Below are 19690 nucleotides of genomic sequence, written 5' to 3'. Positions count from 1 at the left end.
CATCCATGCTTATGAATGAAGATTAGAAATGCACACACCCGTCTACAAGTGGAGAATGAAGGAAGCACGTCTCTTAGACCTGCAACATCGTAACGCCCTTTAGCAAGAGCACAAATTGAGTTCAGGATTGTGTCGGCCACAGATGCAGTTGAGGGCATCTCCTCTGCCACAGTGTTGCTGAAGCTTTTGTGAAAGGTCAGCTAAGAAGCTGTGGCATTGTTCTTCTCACCAAATGTCACAGTGTCGCACAGGTTGATGTGACTGACAGAGGACCTTATCTGGTGGGATAATGCCACTAGTGGTAGAGGACTGTGCAAGGGTCACTTGTGGCGGAGTGAGTGATAACAGGTTTTAGACTAAGGACTAAACATAGCCTCAAGTTGGTATTCTTGCTCAAGTAAATCTGAACTGTAATGTACTGTAGCTACTGCTTTATGACATATTGATGGAAAGCCTCTGCTTGGCGGCAGATGTCTAAGATTTAGAGAGCCGGCTTTCCTTTGAACAACCGTGAAATACCGATGCATGGCCATTTTTCAAATGTGACATATACAGGGACTTTATAGTACATGCAGAGTATATGCTAATTAGCTTTCTAAATGTTTGTACCGTGACGAGTTATGTTACAATGGTAGGAAGACAAGAGGAACAAAGAGAGTCAGTGGGTTATTCAGTGATTTTTGGACTATATATAAAGGATGGACATAGTTCCATGAATTTGAAAATTGAAGGCAGTGCATAAGTACCTTAAACTTGTTTATTTATTTTTTTTAAACACTAAGCAGGGATTGTGGGAGCTGGGGATGGTCTATGAGGAACGACTCAATTTTTAAAATTTTGACATGATGTAACACCTCAGTAAACATTTTCCTGGCAAGATCATGGTCTCAGTCGCTATTTGATTATTATTAATATTATTATTATTTTTTAAGCATGTCATATCTGGCAGTTTTCACAAACAGAAATTTAATTATTTATTTTTTACAGCATTATTTGTATTTCATAAATTGTGGTCCATTTATAGTAAAATAGGTAAAGCAGGGGATGCTTTAAGGCCTGGCCACACTGGTAATGACAAATTGGTCCTGTGAGAATATGCAGTGTTCTCAGTCACATCCGCTACTCTCTCCTCACATTCTTGTCATAGTTTTAGAAAAACAAGATGATGATGTCTACAATACTCAACTTCCATCCACCCATTTCCTTCTGCTTATTAAATCTAGGGTTGCAGGAGGGCTGGAGCCTATATCAGCTGTCATGGGGGGAGAGGCAGGGTAGACACTCTGGACAGGTTGCCATTCTGTCACAGGGATAACACAGGGACAGACAGCCATTCACAGCTACAGTCAATTTAGAATCATTAACCTAGCCTTTGCATATCTTTGTAATATGCAAACACCACACAGCCTGGATATGAATCCAAGACTTTCTTGCTGTGAGGCAACAGTGCTAACCGCTGCATCACCGTGCTGCGAGTAATACTCAAAAATGGCTGCAGGCGCTGCCTGATCTCACCGCGCGCCTTCCAGCTGAGGACGTTGCTTTTTGTAGCGTGGGTCGTGGGCTACGCCGCCTTTCTGCTCTCCATCAGGAGGATGTGGACCGGGAAGTAGATCCGAAATCCGGTCGTCCGCTCGCTCCTGGTCAACATGCTGAGTGACCCGGATACGATTGACGTCAAAAAGTGGTACAGGTGCAACACTGACCTGCTGGAAGAATCACTGCGACCGCTGTTTATCCAGAGCCAGCTGGATGCAGACACCAGGGCTTTTGTGGAGCAGCGTGAAGAGAGGTCTACCTATCTTTTCACCCAGATCTACTATTCTCTTGTTTCAACTGTCCTCAGACCACTGGTATCTCGTACCTCCATTAATGGGTATCTGGGACGTGGCTCTGTGTTCGTGTTTTCCAAGGACCAGTTCTGGCAGCTGCTCCGGATCGAACCGGACTGGGTGGCCAACAGACTACTGGACCTCGGAGCTGGAGATGGTGGTGTTACAAAGGTGATGGCCTCACATTTCACAGAGGTCTATGCAACTGAAGTCTCATTGCCCATGAAAAGGCGTCTCCGCAAGAAGAAATTCAAACTGCTGGATATAAATGTGTGGCAGGAGACGGGTTTTCAGTATGATGTGATCAGCTGTCTGAACCTTCTCGACGGCTGCGATGATCCACTGAGTCTCCTGCGGGACATCAGACGAGCACTGGTTCCAGGGACGGGAAGACTCATTGTGGCTGTTGTGATTCCTTTCCAGCCCTGGCTAGAAATCAGAGGGAGATGGGAGCGTCCCAGAGAATACCTTCAAATTCAAGGAAAGACGTGGGAGGAGCAAGTGAACAATCTCACCAATGAGGTTTTCCGAAAGGTGGGGTTTGAGGTGGAGACCCTGACCCGATTGCCATACCTCTGCAAAGGGGACATAGCAAGAGATTACTACCTTCTTGATGGTGCAGTTTTTGTTCTGAAGTCCTCAGATGATCAAGTGGCTGCTCCGTGAATACTACAAGTACTGCGTATGTAGTATTCATGAGCATTCTTGGAACACAGTAATGCGCCTTTTTTTTTTTTTTTTTTTTTTACGCTGTGGTGAGTCAGGTGTGAAGCTCAGGTATTGTAGTTCCCATGTTCACCAGCCATCTTGTTTAGTGATACCTCGACCATTTTTGGAGCAAAAATAATTGGACAGCAGTTAGCCCATGAGAAAATACCTCTAATGATACTCTAATAACTCTAAAATGATGCTGTGTTGGTCCTGTGTGTCTGTTACCTGTGCTTACAAACAAAGCTGTTTCTGAATTAACTTTTTTTTCCACAAATTTCTTTAAATCGGTTATGCTGATCAAATGATGGTGCAGACTGAATTATTTGGAAAAATGTGCCACATTTAATGCAATCTTTAAATGTGTATGTCCTAAATAAAGTACTTTTGCTGCAAAAAAAAAAAAAAAAAAAAATGGAACTTCACAAACTTTTATAAGTAGTTTATATACACTCAACTCAGTTTTTTTCAACATCACAAAGCAGGCTCACTTTCAATTGGTCTAGATCTTCATTTTGACCTGTGCTGTGTGGCTATCTTTAGAGGATCCCATCAAAAGACCTCCAAAGCTCAATAACTGACCTGCACGTACGTGTTCATCATTTCTAAAATATCCTAACGGGAAACAGGAGATTATGAAGTGAAAAGAAGAAAAAGCAAAAGACGTTTTCATTGATCAGCTAAAACTGTCTTGTTGTTCTGGGCTTCTAGGCTTGGTTACTTTAATTCTGTCTTCTTTTCTTTGCTGTCAGTGTTGAAGCTTTTACATTCTTATTTCTTCACAGAAAGCTCAAAATAAGACCAGGAGTCTCTGTGATGACAACTGGAAATGGTTGTCTTGTATTATCCCAGGATTATAAGGTCTGGCATTAACTACTTTTCTCCTCCTCCTCCTCTCCTTTCTGTTTTGGCAGCAGAAGCAGTTTGACATGACATTTTTTTTTTTTGTGAATCACATATTTGTTCCTCATTAGACTCTTCTAATAATTCCTGCACTCTATTTATATCCTAAATGTTCAGAAATTAGTTCTCCAGTTTCTACATCTTCTTCTGTCTTAATTATGTGAAATCTGCAACAAACTTGCTCAAGGAAAGTGACAAAAGTGGCAAAAAGGGAGTTGACCCAAGAGATTTAGTTAAATAAAACTAAGATTAATTAAGCCGTACTTCCATTCATGGTTCTAATGATGACTTTTAACTCTTTTCAACAACTCCTCCAAACTGACATGAACATGTTTGTAGCACCCGACCCATGTAGCTAATAGGTAAACATCATTTAAAGACAGGGGTATTGTAGTACTATGGGCGGGGCCCTGGGTTCTTTAATTTATTGGCTTCCGTACTAACCTGTATTGATAAGAAATTTGGTGATTGGTGCCTCCACTTAGCAGAATACAACCCTTTGGCCTTTAATCCTACTAAGAATTGTTATCATCCAGTGTTGAAACACGTTTCTCTGGTTCAAATTTAATAAACAGGGGAAAATCCTTACACGAAAGAAATAACACACACAGGATTCTTAACCTCAAAAATATAGAATTTAGTAATCAAAATTAATATTTGCAACTTCAAATAAACACAATAAGAGTACAAAATAATTACTTCAATTAGGGTCTCTTCAAAACACCTGTAAATAAATCAAATTACTTGTGAAAACAATAGTCCTGCAGCTCACACACACACTCACACACTCAAGCTGCAACTCAATATCAGTCCTTTAAAATAAAATAAAACAAACGGTGCAGGCCTGTGTCGACGCTGGGGTGCGGTGTGGTCAGAAACTTTATGACCCTTTCGCTTGCAAAGCAAGCAGAACAAAACAATAAAATAATAAGCACGTGCAATTTGAGTACTCACAACCTCGAGCAGTCAGTCAGTCAGCAACCTGGTTAATGTTAGTCGCTGGTAACCTTTAGGGAATCATTCGTGAGGGCAACGAGGGCGTCCGGCAACGGCTTCGGTCTCCGACACAAAATCCAAGCAAGATGGCGACTCCTGGATACTTCTATGCTCCGTCACGTAGCAAGGGGGGAAAAAAAGTCCAAGGATAGTCTCCTGGTCCTACACGTTAGCGAGCATATAAAATATCTTAGTCTTGCTTTATAATCGCTCTCATTTAAACTACTAACAGCATCGGCACACATTAACAACTTAGCAACTTAGACAGCTACTATATTATACATGTGCGACACGGCTAGCAAGCTAATATGCTATCCGCGATTAGCATCTCCATTTTAACATACTGCATCTGACAGAAACAGTTCAATACAACTTTCAAAGGAATATTTACCTTCGGATGTTTCAAAGTCCTTAACACAGAATGGCAAACTCTGCATTCACCACGATGAAAGGCACTTATACTCCGATACGATCAGCGGTCAACACACACGTTTGATGTACGTCTGTGGCATCTCTGTACCTCTCGCGCACCTGCCCTCTACTAGGTCAACCTCACATCCCGCCCCCACAATCCCTTGATTGGTTACATAGGTCACAAACAACCAATACAAATAAACACAAGTCAAGACTGACATTCTGATGCTCAGTGAGGATAGGTTGTACACAACACAAAATGCGTGAAAGTGCAGTGAAACTAATTAAAGTGACATACTACTTTATTAGCAAACAAAATGATTTGGTCCACTATTGTTCTAACACAACTCACTTATGAACTTTATAAAAACTGTACATGAACTATTAGTTATTTGAACATTTTAAAACTATTTACTCATGCCCATAATCATTATGGACTGGGCTACATGTTCAAATACCAAATAGCTAATCCCAGAGCTTACAAGCAGTATCACGTGAGGCCAGTGTTTCAGATAATCTCAGACTTAGAGTCGGAATAACTGAATCACTGTCCATGTTACTGGCTTCGACTAACACAAAATTTTAATTTTTGAAGTAAATACATCAGATTTGACCAAGTAAACACTGAAATCAAAACAGATACAAGCATATAATTACATTAAAAATAACCAATTTATGCAGAATTGCATCCTGCAAATCTATAGTCTTACCTTTTTTCCCTTCCATGTAATCCTGAAAGACCTGCTGCTACAAAGAATTTCATTATTATGGATCTGAATAGAGAGTTTCAATGGACTCTGGTGTACATTTGCAGATTACGTTCCTCCTCCTTTCCTCCATCAGCTTGTCTTTATTTAGCCTCTCGCTTAGCTCTTGACCCTTTGTGCTTCTTTGGCTTCCTCTTGTCTGTAGTGCCTCCATTAAAACAATGTTCCACTACATGACTTCACTTCTCTGTCCCCTCTCTGCATTCCCCTAGCAGATTCAGTGGTATGCATTTAAATCATGTCTACTCAGGAACTGAGTATCTGTATGTAGGTGAAAGAGAGATACTGTGGTGGTACCTACCCTCTGGCCATTTAATTAATACAAATCTGTCGGGAGGTATACAGCCTTCATTGTCAATTGTGCACTCTTTGTGGTAATAATTGAAGATAGCTGCAAGGCATACATGACTGTCAGTTGCTTTAACTACATATATTTAATTTGGATGGAAAATAAGCTACTGTCATGGACATGAGAGCCCAATAACCACAGACAAGATAAAATAAAAGATAAAAGATGAACGTAGTTACTGTGACATCACCCACTGGTTTCTGAGCTCCCGTTTTGAAGCCTCAGATGAACATTAAATTATTATTTTTTAAAGATGAGGATTTTTGCCATTGCCATTTTTTTTTTGGCAAAGTCTAATATATATGCATCTTTGAGATTCATTACTTTTTTACCAATAGCACTGGAAAATTAGCGCCTAGTTGTTTCAGTTTACTGGCTAGTTACCAACATTAGCAGCTATGTCCTTTGATTTTGGACAGGCCTGCATGCAAATGAGGTTATTAGAGTTGTAATACTGTAACCACTGATGAGAGCAGTCAGAGGGAATCAAACCAGCAAAAGAGTGCTGTCAAAGATGAGCATCAGGAAATATTTCTGATTGGTTTTGTCACTACAAGAACTAAAGCAGCACATAGCTGGTTTTCCGTTATGATCATTGAAAATGAACAGCTACACATGAACTTTACACTCCCAATATTTTGTTCCTGTCCCAAAGTTAGTGATCTACCCCCACCAGACCTCAAACCTTCCTCTGACCTGACCACATCTTTTAATTAAAATTGACTTACTCTACAGTACCACGTAGTAGTACTAGTGATGCGCCTTAACCACTTTCCATGGAATTGTTTTCATCTCTCTTTATTTTTCATCAATCATTTTGGCAACATTGCTATTTCCCTAGAGTGTGATACTTGCTTGGAAAACAGCCCTTTCTTTGTTCCACATATGCAACCATACAAGTCTGAAACAGCTCATCCCTGTAGACCCTGCAAAATAAAGAGAAAAATAGCATTAAAAGAAAACTTCAAAACACAGGTTTGAAGATGGGCACAGATAAACACTTACAGACTAAACATTTCCCTGTAGGTCAGCCTATCATGTTTTCAACCAGGGTCAAGAAATGCTATTGATGACAACATCAAATATTGTTGAGATTAACGGATGGATGAAAAAAATGTAGAATCACTGGATAAAAAAAAAAAAAAAAAACTATTATGTTTTGGATAATAATCCTTTTAACACTTAAGCACTGTATTTATGTTCTTCAAACAGCCAAATAGACTCAGGAAACACATAATGCCACAAGAGCCTTTACAAAATGAAAATGAATTTAAATAACTCCCTGCTTATCCTTGTTTCTAAATCCTTAGGAATCAAATTTCTCTTCATCTACAAAGATCCTTGTTCAACATATGATCTGTCCAACATAAGAGCGTCTTCAATAAAGATAAGTAGGACTGAAACTACACGATCAGAAATGGCTAAATAAACAACTACATGAGTAAGTAATAAAATAAATAAAAAAAAAAAAAACATGTGCTTAACTGCACCACTAATTATCTTAAAATATTTTGTAAATAAATTAATTCATTCAGTAATTAGAGTGAATGCAACTTAAATCAGAATATTGGTTATATAATGATTATACTGATTGTGGTAATTAAAAAACAATAAAAAACAAAAAAAAATGTGCTATGTATTTAATTCTTTACTTTTTGGATTTCCGACGCTTTAGCTTTCCATAGTCAGCTACACAGAATTGACAGTAAGCTGCTCAAATGACCATGAGTGTGAACATGAGCAGATTAGTAGTGACTAGTCTACTCATGACAGATTTTTGATTGCATTTTTGTATCAAAATAGAAGCAGTTTTGTCTTCAGTTCAACTGATGTGCACTTTATGAGCTTGAAGCAAAGGATTTGGTTTCAAATTTAACGTTTTTTTTTTTTTTTAATTCTTTCTCATGAGCAAAAAATTTACAGCATACTACTGTGAAAGTAAACTTCTTTAATGCATTTTTCTCAGCTTGTCCTCAGCTCTGGAAGCCCCGCCATATAAGCAGGAATGACAGAGGGTGGTGTAGCCTTCCCCAGGGCTCAGCTCTGCGGAACACACACATCAACACACTGCAAGTTTTGAAGCTCTATTTGACTCGAAGCTTTAACTCAGATGTGTTTGGTAAATGAATTGACACCCACTGTTCTGCAGTTTTGTCAACTACATGCCTGGAAGATATAAGCATCCGCTGTTTGTTTGCTGTCCATAGGGATATTACTTGTGTTGGTGCAGCCGCCTGTGAGAAAGTGGTGGCTTGCAGACAAAAGAAGGCTTCATTTCTTAGATGAAAATATAAATCAAAGAGTAAATAAGAACAAACATTGGAACTGTATTTGTTTACATTAAAAGAAAATCAATTTTACAATGTACTCTGACAGAAGCATAATGCTCGGGATCTAAACTGCTCATCACCAAAAAGCAGCATGGCCAAATCTACTGATTAACATATCAAACAGGTTCATACCTGCCTGAGCTTTAGCCTGATTCCTCTTGCAGGTACATCAGCAGCAGTGATGCATAGGTTCAGATTGTTTCACACCCACACCTACCCCAAACTGTTCACCAAAGACCAAAACTGCACGATTCCACCACGTGTAACCAACTCAGCATGTAATTGACTCAACTTATGACCCTGCACACAGCCACATGCTGTCTTTTTGTAACTGTTAATTCAAATATTTAGTAAGTACATTTTGAAATTTGCCTTAGTTTTTAACTCAGGCAGTATTTTGTAATGTTTCTCTCCAGGCACCACGAGGAGGGGCATCATACATCACATGACCTCAAATTATGTACAATGTAGCCACTGAGCACAGTGTTGTCAGTACAGGTTAATTTCTTCATATGATGGTGGTGCTGCTTCACTCCCAGCTTACACCCGGATGCTTTCTGCTTCATTAATGCAGATTATTGACAGCCATGGCGCAAGAGGATCTCCACTATACTGTGTACGTCTGTGTGTTTGAAACAGAGGTGAGGACGACGTGAAAGTGGACTAGCAGTCACAGCCCGGTCTGTTCCAGTGTTTTCTGTTCTTTAGAACCCAAAACCCTTGAGACCCGCGAGTTATGGGCTGACCCGCGCATCACTAATGAGGAGAGTTTCACCCTGCCTGCAGATGCAATACAGAGAGAGCCCAGTCAGAGATGTCAGATAATCCCATAGCTGAGATGGACTGTATTAGTTACAGATAACATGCTTCATTTCTCACTTTGGCACCGTGCACCGACGGCTGAGAGAAAAGGACTGGCATGCTCTGATGGCAGGAGCTGCCAAAATGACTTCCCATGTGACCTCGCTATGTGAGACAAACAACTGCTTCCAAACCAGAGTCTCAAGAAGGGCAGCGGAGGCAGCAATAGAGGCATCAGCAGACACAGACTAATAACACAGTTGCATAGTTTGAATTTAAATATTATTTATTCAATATTCAGCTGTGTTTTTGGCTTCAGTTAATTTAGAGTTAGTTATGTCAAAAACATACATTGCATATAAAAGGTTGATGTAGCTACCATGATGTCACCCATAAAAATCACACCTTGATTTTAACATTATGACGGATGCAAGCTGGCTACAGCTGTTACAAAGGAATTAGCTACAGTCACCAAGACATTTTTTTATTGTACCAAGCTGCAAATATGTTTATTGTTTATTAAACTGGGCATTGTAAGATGGGAGTCTGAGGGGACCAACTCAATGAACTGAAACACCTCAAATAGGTACGTACACTATGTTATTTATAATGAGGGTTTGACCCTTAATGCGCTCTATGTGCATGATGTGTAAACTGTGAAATAGATGTTGAGATGTTCTCAAACTGAAGCCCTGTTTGGATGGTCGATGAAGCGTGAAGCGGATTAACACAGAATTTTAAACTACATGCAGCCTCTTAATGTTTCGTCTTTCCACAGTGGGATCCCGGCTAAGCTGAACTGTGTACTCCTCCAATCAACTGTGGAAAGATCTGCCTCAGAGGGTGGCATGGAGCATTGAAATGCATTTTAAAAGCTGACTGAAACAAACACCATAATGACACACACGAAAGTTGCCTGTGGCTCATCCCCGAATCCAACTCAGTGAAAAGTAAATCCATGTGCAATTTCAAAATTATAGAGGCACATTGCATTTACAAAAGTAAAAAAAAAAGAAGAAAAAAAATGAAAAAAGTAGATAATGAGGATGCAGACATTATAGCAGAGCTCCAGTCAGCTTCTTCTCTGTGCTGCCAAAGCTGTCAAGCTGTCAAGCTAGTGTGTCCCTCCCTCTATGCACCCACAGCCCGTAGCCATCAGTGGACTAATGAACAGAACGCAGGAGCACAAAAATTCTTCTTAGAGGCTTGATAAGTTATGGCAACTCTGCAGCAGCATCATAAATGTCCAAGAACCCATGGCTGGCTTTATCGAGGTCCAGGGGGAAAAGTAGTTGTGTTTAAATAAAGGCTAAACATGTCAGTGCAGCCAGTTCTATATGAGATACCTGCTGTACTGACCTGCAGCTAGGAATTATATCCATATTTGGCATTTTCACACCTCACAGTCCAAAAGTAATCTTCAGTGTCAGTGCAGGAAGTCGAGCACTCTTTATGTAGCTAGAAGGAAAGCAATGTTTGCTTTGGGGATATTTTATCAGTGAAATGGCAAAAAGGTTAGTTAAATCATGGTTGTTGATAATACTGATGGTGCAGTGTTGCAGTACTTAATTTATCAAGATGGATAAAACACAGAGGCTGATGCTAGAAAAAACTCAAATATTTTTTTAATCCAGCAAAAATGAATGTTTTCTACTGGACATTGGATTGTAGTTTCACATATCCTCATCGATATATTAGCTTAAGAAAATAAACCTCGGGTGAATCAGGAAAATACAGACACACGCTCCATTAACAAAAAAATAAAATCAAATCCAAAGTGCTGTGTTGAAAAAACAGACACTTATTTTGAAATTTCAGCTCGTGTTCAGTACAGCAAATCATGCAGCGATATCACCCCATCCTCTTAAGTCATCGCTGAGTGATTAGTAACTACCCCAACCTTTTCTTATAATTACAAGCTCTTGTAATTATGAAATATTTTCTTGTAATTACATAGAAACTCATAATGATAATGAGACAAGCTCTCCAGATTGCATTTTTATGGAAAAGCAAGTTTATGAGTATTTTTGAGAAGAGACTTCAGAAACTATCTTCTTGAGCAGTTTGGGTATCAGGGCCCAGACAGCGTAACCTCTGACTGCTTTAGTTTCAGCAAGGCCTTATGGAAGAAATACAGATTTCTACCAGAGCAGCAAATATCATCCAATATCAGTCAACCTTCAGTACACAACCCTACTGCTAGACAAGGACGTTAGAGCAGACATCTCTGAGAAAACAGGTCTCCCATCCGCCAGCCTGACCTCCACACCTGTACGTCCTGACCAAACACATAAAAGGCATATTACTGCATTGGCACCCAGTGCAACCATGATGCCACCCACTGGTTTGTAAAGCCTCAATTTGAGCAATTTGGCAGTCTACATCTGAGTTTCTGGAACCCAGACATCACAAGTGAGAGGTGTTTATGACTGAGGAATAACGACACTGAAGGCTCACACTGTGTCGGCTTGCCAATCACAAGGTAGCCATGCCCTTAAATCACTCCCTGTTTTGTTGTCTATTTTACTTGTTTGAGGCATTAGGTTCACTTTTCAGACCCAGTGGCCCATCTTTTCTAATAGTCTATTATTATTAGCACAACACGTGAGTGATGATTAGCAAAATGATTACATATTAATTAATTGATGAGTTCAGGATCTTGTTCGTAAGTGCGCGTATAATGAAGTGACCTTCAGAGCCCCACTTGCAGTCGTGAGCTTAAAGATGGGCACTCCCTAATATAAAATACATCGTCTTCCCTGAGTTGGGAACATTTAAGAGTACCGTGCAGTACAAACACACTTTGAATGCATTTAATAGAGCAAGCTGAGGTAGTTTGATCAGGATAGCCTGGACATCTTCCCATACAGTATGAGTATGAAAGGCATGATGGTGATATTTATAATATTAGAAGAATTTTATGTTCACCGCTGGTTGCCTTAAAAAACACATCCCTGATATCAGGGAATGTCTTAATGCACTGGAATAAGCCCTCCACAGTATATCCTTTCTTTATGCACTGTTGCACTCAGCAGGATTTAGGAATTGGGCTAATGACCTGACACACACCTAAAGACCATGATCACTGAACTAGAAAGCATGTTCTCAGACTGCGCTATATTAGACATGAGCTCTAAGTTTCTAAAATTTCTAACACCAATACTAGAAACAGAGTAATGAAAAGAAACAAAAATGAAGTAAAAGTATAAAAAAATTTAAATGTTGTTTATCCTCATAGTTGATTTTGTACTTTCATATGCACTCACTGTTCACTTTATTAGGCACACCTTGACAGTACTGATTCACGCTTTCATGCTGTTGTTGCCAAATTCTGACCCTACTTGCTGAATGTAGCAGCAGAAACTGAGACTCAGACAAGGTAATATTTTTCCAGTCTTGGTGAGCCTGTGCAAACTGTAGCCTCAGTTTCCTGTTCTGAGTTGACAGGAGTGACACTCATTGTGGTCATCTGCAGCTGTAGCCCATCTGCTTCAAGGTTTGATGTGCTGTGCATTCAGAAATGCTCTTCTTGGTTGTGACGAGTGGTTGAGTTACTTTGGCCTTCCTGTCAGCTCAAAGCAGAGGCCATTCTCCTCTGACCTCTGACATCGACAAGGCATTTTCATCTAGCGAACCATTGCTCACTGGATATTCAGACCATTTGCTGTAATGTATAGAAATGGTTGCGCGGGGAAATCCCAGAAGATCATCAGTTTCTGAAATACTAAGAGATGTACCCAACAAAGTGTCCAGTGAGTATATTTCATTTTTGTAACTCATACTTGAGACATTTCCTCTTTATTTTCAGCTTAACAGTGGTGCATTGCTAATTCATTGTGGGCACCTGGAGACAACTTGATTGTGCTGACTTATTTTGTGTGTGTGTGTGTGTGTGTGTGTGTGTGTGTGTGTGTGTGTGTGTGTGTGTGTGTGTGTGTGTGTGTGTGTGTGTGTGTGTGTGCGCACATATTTTGTATTCTGTTGAAATATGGAAGCGAGTCACTACTTCAGGTTTTTGAAAGCATGCAGTTTTTGCTGTGCTTGTTCGTTGCCTTGCAGTGAATCAGTAAATCCACTCCTGTTGTTCGTATGAGTGACCAGATAAATCCACACTTTGAATGTGTGTTTAGCCCTGTGTGTTTATCAGCCTTGTTGTGTTGCATTCAGTGGCCTGTAAAGCTGATCAAGAATATACCAGCTTGTATTTTACTGAGGCGCCATTCATTCCACTCTTGGTGAATCACTGTGTATTAAGGAAATCTACTTCAGTTTATTGAAGGTTCAACACATATATGTGCAACATTTTTAAAACCTACATTTTCTGGATAAAAATTTTTATGTGCTCTGTTATATTATTTAAAAAAATCAAATTCACAAGTTTGAGAAAGTCTAAATGTCTTGACATTTTAGGCTTCTGAAATTTTGAAATGCCATTGTATTGAAGTAACTAAAGCTGGAACTCATAAGGGAAATAAAGTTGAACCAACAACAATGAAAATCATTAAGTGGCAGCTGATGCACAATCCATCAAAGAAGAAGAAATCCTGACATTTCAATTTATGGTATGGGTATCAGCAAAGTATAGGTTTTGTTCATCTGTGTCAGGGGTAGGGAACTCCAGGCCTCGACAGCCGGTGTCCTGCAGGTTTTAGATGTGTCCCTGATCCAGCACACCTGAATCACATATAGAAGTCATTAGCAGGACTCTGGAGAACTTGACTGCAGACTGAGGAGGTAATTCAGTCATTTGTGTCAGGTGTGCTGGATCAGGGACACATCTAAAACCTGCAGGACACCGGCTGTCGAGGCCTGGAGTTCCCTACCCCTGATCTATGTATTACAGTATTAACAAACATTATTTCTATATTTTTCTATTGGTTGTAAAACTTAAAGTCAAAGTGAAAATGCTAAAAGGAATTGAAGTGGAGTGGAAGTGAAAACAGGAAACACTGAACTGAGTTGCACATCAGATCTCAATGGGGGAAAAATCATGCTGGATATCTCTACTGATATAGACTGGAGAATGTGCTAGAAATTTCCTTCATTTCATTTCCTTTCTTCATTTGAATGAAAATTATCAACCTAAAGACAGCTGAATTCAAAGACACTCCAAAACTCAATGTGAACAATGATGTGGCAGGCTAGTCCATCTTGTCAAAATTTCATTGCAAATGGTAGATGGTGCTTGGTAGTTTGTACGGCCCCCACGTGCTTGTACGCATGCCTGACAGTGTTGGGGCGTGCGCCTAATGAGACGACAGATGGTGTTCTGGGGATCTTCTCCCAGATTTGGGCCACGGCATCACTGAGCTCCTGGACAGTCTGAGGCACAAACTCGTGGTGTTGGATGGATTGAAACATAATGTCCCAGAGGTGCACTACTGGATTCAGGTCAGGTGAGCGCAGCGGCCAGTCAATGGTATTAAGTCCTTCCAGGGTGCCAGGGTGGACTTGCCAATTCTGGTATTCTATGGCAAATGCCAAATGGGCTCCACGGTACCAGGCAATGAGCATAGGGCCTACTAACGTCACATCTCTCAGGCCATCCTCCTCATAAAGTCTGTTTCTGATTGTTTGGTAGCCTGCTGGAAGTCATTTTGTAGCGCTCTGGCTGTGCTCATCCTGTTCGTCCTTGCACAAAGGAGCAGATAGCAATCCTGCTGGTGGGTCTACGGCCCTCCTAGAGTTCTAGAGCAACGGCCTGACTCCTGGAATCTCCTCCATGCTCTTTAGGCTGTGCATGAAGGCACAGGAAACCTTCTGGTAATGGCATGTATTGATGTGCCACCCTGGAGGAGCTGGATTACTTGTGCAATTTCTGCAGAGTCCAGGTATCATCTCTTACTACCAGTAGTGACAGTGACCCTAGCCAAATGCAAAATTAGTGACAAAAAGATGAGGAGGGAAATGTCAGCGGTCTCCACCTGTTTTTTTTTGGGGGGGGGGGGGTCATCTTACTGTTGCCCCTCTACTGCACCTATTGTTAATTTCATTAACACCAAAGCAGCTGAAGCTAATTAACAACCCCCTCTGATACGTAACTGACCAGATCAATATCCCAGAACTTTAACTGACTCGATGCTAAACTCTGATCAAAAAGTGTTACTGTTTTTGAGCACTGTAGTTGGTTTCAGGTAAAGATTAACTGGAATATATGAAGCTAAAATGGCAGCTTAATTATATTAGCTGAGGTACCAAATTTGATCTGTCCCAACTATAAGCACTAAACGGAAATGACTGAGCAATTTGGGAGCCACCATACTTGGAGATCTGAATATGAGTGCTAAATGTGGGATCAACCCTGAAATCTGGCTTGAAAACTAATTATTCATTTTTATGAGATTGGTCAAAGCATCCATCCATCCATCCATTTTCTTCCGCTTATCCGAGACCGGGTCCCTGGGCCAGCAGCCTAAGCAGAGAAGCCCAGACCTCCCTCTCCCCAGCCACCTCCTCCAGCTTATCTTGGGGAACACCGAGGCGTTCTCAGGCCAGCCAAGAGATAAAATCTCTCCAGCGTGTCCTGGGTCTGCCCCGGGGCCTCCCCCCATTAGGACATGCCTGGAACACCTCACCCAAGAGGCTCCCAGAAGGCATCCTAGTCAGATGCGTGAACCACCTCAACTGGCTCCTTTCAATGTGGAGGACCAGTGGCTCTATTTTCAGCCCCTCCCGAATGGCTGCACTCCTCATATATCTCTAAGAGAGAGGCCAGCCACCCTTCGAAGGAAGCTCATTTCTGCCGCTCGTATTCGCGATATTATTCTTTCAGTCACTACCTAAAGCTCATGACCATAGGTGAGGGTAGGGATGTAAATCAGCCAGTAAATCGACAGCTTCCATTTCATGATCAGCTCTCTCTTCACCATGACAGACCAGTGCAGCATCCACATCACTGCAGTCACAGCCCCAATCTGTCTGTCGATCTCCACGTTCCCTTCTCCCGTCACTCGTGAACAAGACCCCGAGATACTTAAACTCCTCCACTCGGGGCAGCAACTCATCCCTGAGCTGGAGTGAGCACTCCACCCTTTTCCGGCTGAGGACCATGGCCTCAGACTTAGAGGTGCTGATCAAAGCATCAAAGTGAGAATTATATGAAATTCCCCCATAAAGCCTAAGTTGATAAGATGTATTTTGACTATTCTGCCATTCAGAACATGTATTAAGACCAAAAGCTGTTGTGACCAAACCAGTGCAACCCAGGAGCGTTGGCATCATGTTACTGTAGTAGGTAAATAACTATGCTGCATAAAGAGTTTAAAAAAAGGGGGAAAAAAAACCTTTTTAATATTTTTGACAAGTTGGTATTGGAACAATAAATGTTACAGCTAAACAGAGTTAAATAAGCACAATTAGGAATAGAAAATGAATTGAAGATAAAAACTTGAAGAATGTAAAGTAAAGAATGTAAATCTTAAAATTAAGTTTATCTGTTTTCTACTGGAGGCCACAGGAAGCTCAAAGCTACAACAAGGTTAAAAATGAGGCTGAAATTTTTTAAAAGAGGGTTTGATTCAAAATGCACTGCTGTGGTGTCCAGAGGCAAAATAAATGAACCTAATAAATGGCCCTAACTGTGTGCACCATAGGCAAATGAAGTGAAGTCTACTTGAGTCCAGAAAGTGGAGTCTTTGGCACTTCTCACCTCCAGTTCTCCTTCAGTAATCAAATGCTTATTGCGTTTTGAGGTGCCAACCTCTTCAAGTTTAATTAATTATCACATTCTGTGAGCAGTGATAATGCTGGCAAATTGTAGTCTGTGTCTGCATGCATGTGAGATATTGGGGGGAGTGTGAAGGAGACCATTACGGGGAGAACGCGAATGACAGGTGTTGTTGACTTTGCATCAACAAGAGGGTCCAAGCATCCTTGAGCATGTGAAAGAGTAACAACAAGTCTGACACCTCCCTACTTATTCCTGCAAAGCGCAATCACACTTAGAATCATGCTGTCCCAGTGAGAGCTGACTTTTAGCTATATTGGAACTAAATTGGCACCTGGTTTTAAAGACCTGTCACTTGGCATGGGTCTCTAAAGAAAGGTGGAAGCCTCCAAATCAGTGGTAGACAAGCTGGGGATTAAGACTCCCTGCAGGGTTAAAAGATAAGCCCGAGGGGTCGTGAGATGAGTAACGGAAGAGCAATGATCATACTTCAGCTTCACCAAATTATCAGGTATCAGCTTTGCTTTTTCTCTGGTGCTGAATCATTTTAAGCCTCCAGGTCTAATTAATCAAATGAAACATTCTTAAGAGAGTGAATCATTCCTCACCACTCGCCAGGTTCAGGGTGTCATGTGAGGTTGTGTGTGGAGATTTTCTTGAAGAAGTCATAACATGTTCAAAGACTCAACACATTTTGCCACAGGAACTTATAGCTCTATTATATTTGAATCCTGTTAGTTCACCGTTTCATTATTTTCATCTATAGAGAAGCTGAAGTAAGCTCAAAATTAATTCATCTGTGATTTATGAGCCTTCTCAGATAATGTGATTTTGAAATCTATTAGAAAAAGATTGGCCTGGTTAATGCATATTTTTTTAATTCATTCTTACATTCAACCCTTCTCTTAAACTACTGATGCCATGCTAGGACCTTCTTGTCACTTCTTAATACATTGGTCACCTCCTTGGCTCTCTTTTTGAGTTGCAGGACACTGCTCCAGCAATGCATTCTGCTGGAAGAGGTTGAATAAGTGACAGAAGTCTGAATAAAGAGGTTGGTGTGGTGGAAAAGTGTGTTAAAGTGTGTTAAAGTGTAGCACCTTAGGGTCTTGACTGAACATCAGTAAGTAATGAGCTGGGACAGAGAACAGGTTAATTTTTTCTTCTTTGTGTGTGGGCCAGGAAAGGGAAGACTTACAAGATGGGAGTGAGACTGACTGTGAGATTTGGAGACCATGACACTAATGAAAAGACAGGAAATAGAGTCGGAGGTGGCAGGATTGAAGATAACCACATTTTCATTAGGGATGACCAGGTGGGACAGGATTAGAAATGAGTACATGAAAGTGACAGCTCAGGTTGAGCAATTTGGAGACAAGGTTGAGATACTTTGGACATATGCAGAGGAGGGATAGTAGATATACTGGACAAAGGATGTTGAATATGGAGCTGCCAGGCAGCAGGAAAATAGGAGGACCACAGAGAAGGTTCATGGATGTAGTCAAGAAGGAAGTACAGTGTGACAGAGGAGGATGCCAAGATAGGGTGAGATGGAGGCAAATGATCCACTGTGGTGACCTCTAAAACTCACCAGCCAAAAGAAGCAGCAGAAGAAGATGTGCATGCCAGGAAAAAAAAAAATATGTGTAGCATTTACATTCTAGATTAGCAACAAAGTTTTTGCATTGCAGTTTAATCCTAAGAGGATTAAACCAATATGATTCCCACAACTTCAGTTAAACCTTGTTCTTATTACTGCAGCAAATGTAGCAAATGTTTTCATGCTATCCCATTAAACTGATAGCTGGGTTACATTTTTAATGAAGCCAGTTCTCAAGTCGTGCTATCTAACCATGTTAAAGCCACACTGAGCTACTAGCATGGCTGTGGTCTGTTGAACTTGTTGGATTAATGCCATAAGAGTTAAGTGGTTAAAGAGTGAAATCACTCCCGATGTCAAGGTGCGTCCCAAATTGATGGAAGTATCAGAGACCATAGGCCAAATCTCCAGAGTCATTTAAGAGGGCATGGAAGTAAAAATAGCTACAAATATGAGTCATGAATTAAAATAAATAAATACATAAAAATAAAACTATTGGTCTTGGCACAGTGCTTGTTGAGAAAGATTTTAAAAAAGTGCTTTTTCTTGAGTGTTGACAGCACGTTCCTTTTGGACTGGAAGTTTCTAAACAAGCTGTCTACAATTAAAGTTGAGAGAAATGTCATGGCTGGAGGCAATGACTTCATATCAAGTCTGACATTTCCTCAAAAACTTTAAAAGTGCCTGGATTTGTAACAAATTCCAAGTGCAGGTAAGAAGAACAGCATGCATGTCTCTGACTCACTTACAGCGGCTTCATTATTTTGGAATATTTTTAGAAATAACTAATCCAATAGTTTCATCTTACTTCTGTTTCCAGAAGTTCGGGTCCTGACTGAATGCAAAGTCTGTGCGAGTGTGAGACTGTTTGAGGTATTTCAGGAAAGGGACGTCTGAAACACCGACTGATGTCGCACAATCCTCCTTTATTCTGGCGCGCATCAAAGCGCAGCTCGCTTCACGCTGCTTCACCACACAGAAAGATGTTCTTGTGGAAGAAGCAAAAACTGATCTTTGTCCAAAAAATGGAAAAAAACACTTGTTTTTATAAAGCTGCTTTGATGACTTCACATGATGTCTGGTATGTGGGGGGAGCACATGGCCACTTAAGAAACCGAAACATCATTTGTTGGTTAATCAAAACAAGAAAATCAACCTGTTGGAATAAAAGTCATCAGTCATGTCAGACCTGTAAGTATTTATCTTTAATGAACTGAATCTCTTCAGAATAACTGGATCTCGGTCTTTTTCTTGGGTCTGTTTGATTCTGTTTGATGCGACACTGGAAGACACGCAGTGCTGTGAAAAAGATGATTTCTTTTGT

At 40.6% G+C, this 19690-nt stretch overlaps 1 pseudogene; it reads left to right on the top strand.

The window, feature by feature from the left end:
• The first annotated feature begins 1402 nt into the window (after positions 1-1402).
• On the top strand, positions 1403-2567 carry LOC115773117 (methyltransferase-like protein 9 pseudogene; annotated as a pseudogene).
• The last annotated feature ends 17123 nt before the right edge of the window (positions 2568-19690 follow it).

Source organism: Archocentrus centrarchus, chromosome 22, assembly GCF_007364275.1.
Source record: "Archocentrus centrarchus isolate MPI-CPG fArcCen1 chromosome 22, fArcCen1, whole genome shotgun sequence".
In the NCBI taxonomy this organism is placed as follows: Eukaryota; Metazoa; Chordata; class Actinopteri; order Cichliformes; family Cichlidae; genus Archocentrus; species Archocentrus centrarchus.
Note: the sequence above shows the minus strand (reverse complement) of the source record. Positions and strands in the feature narration are given on the sequence as shown.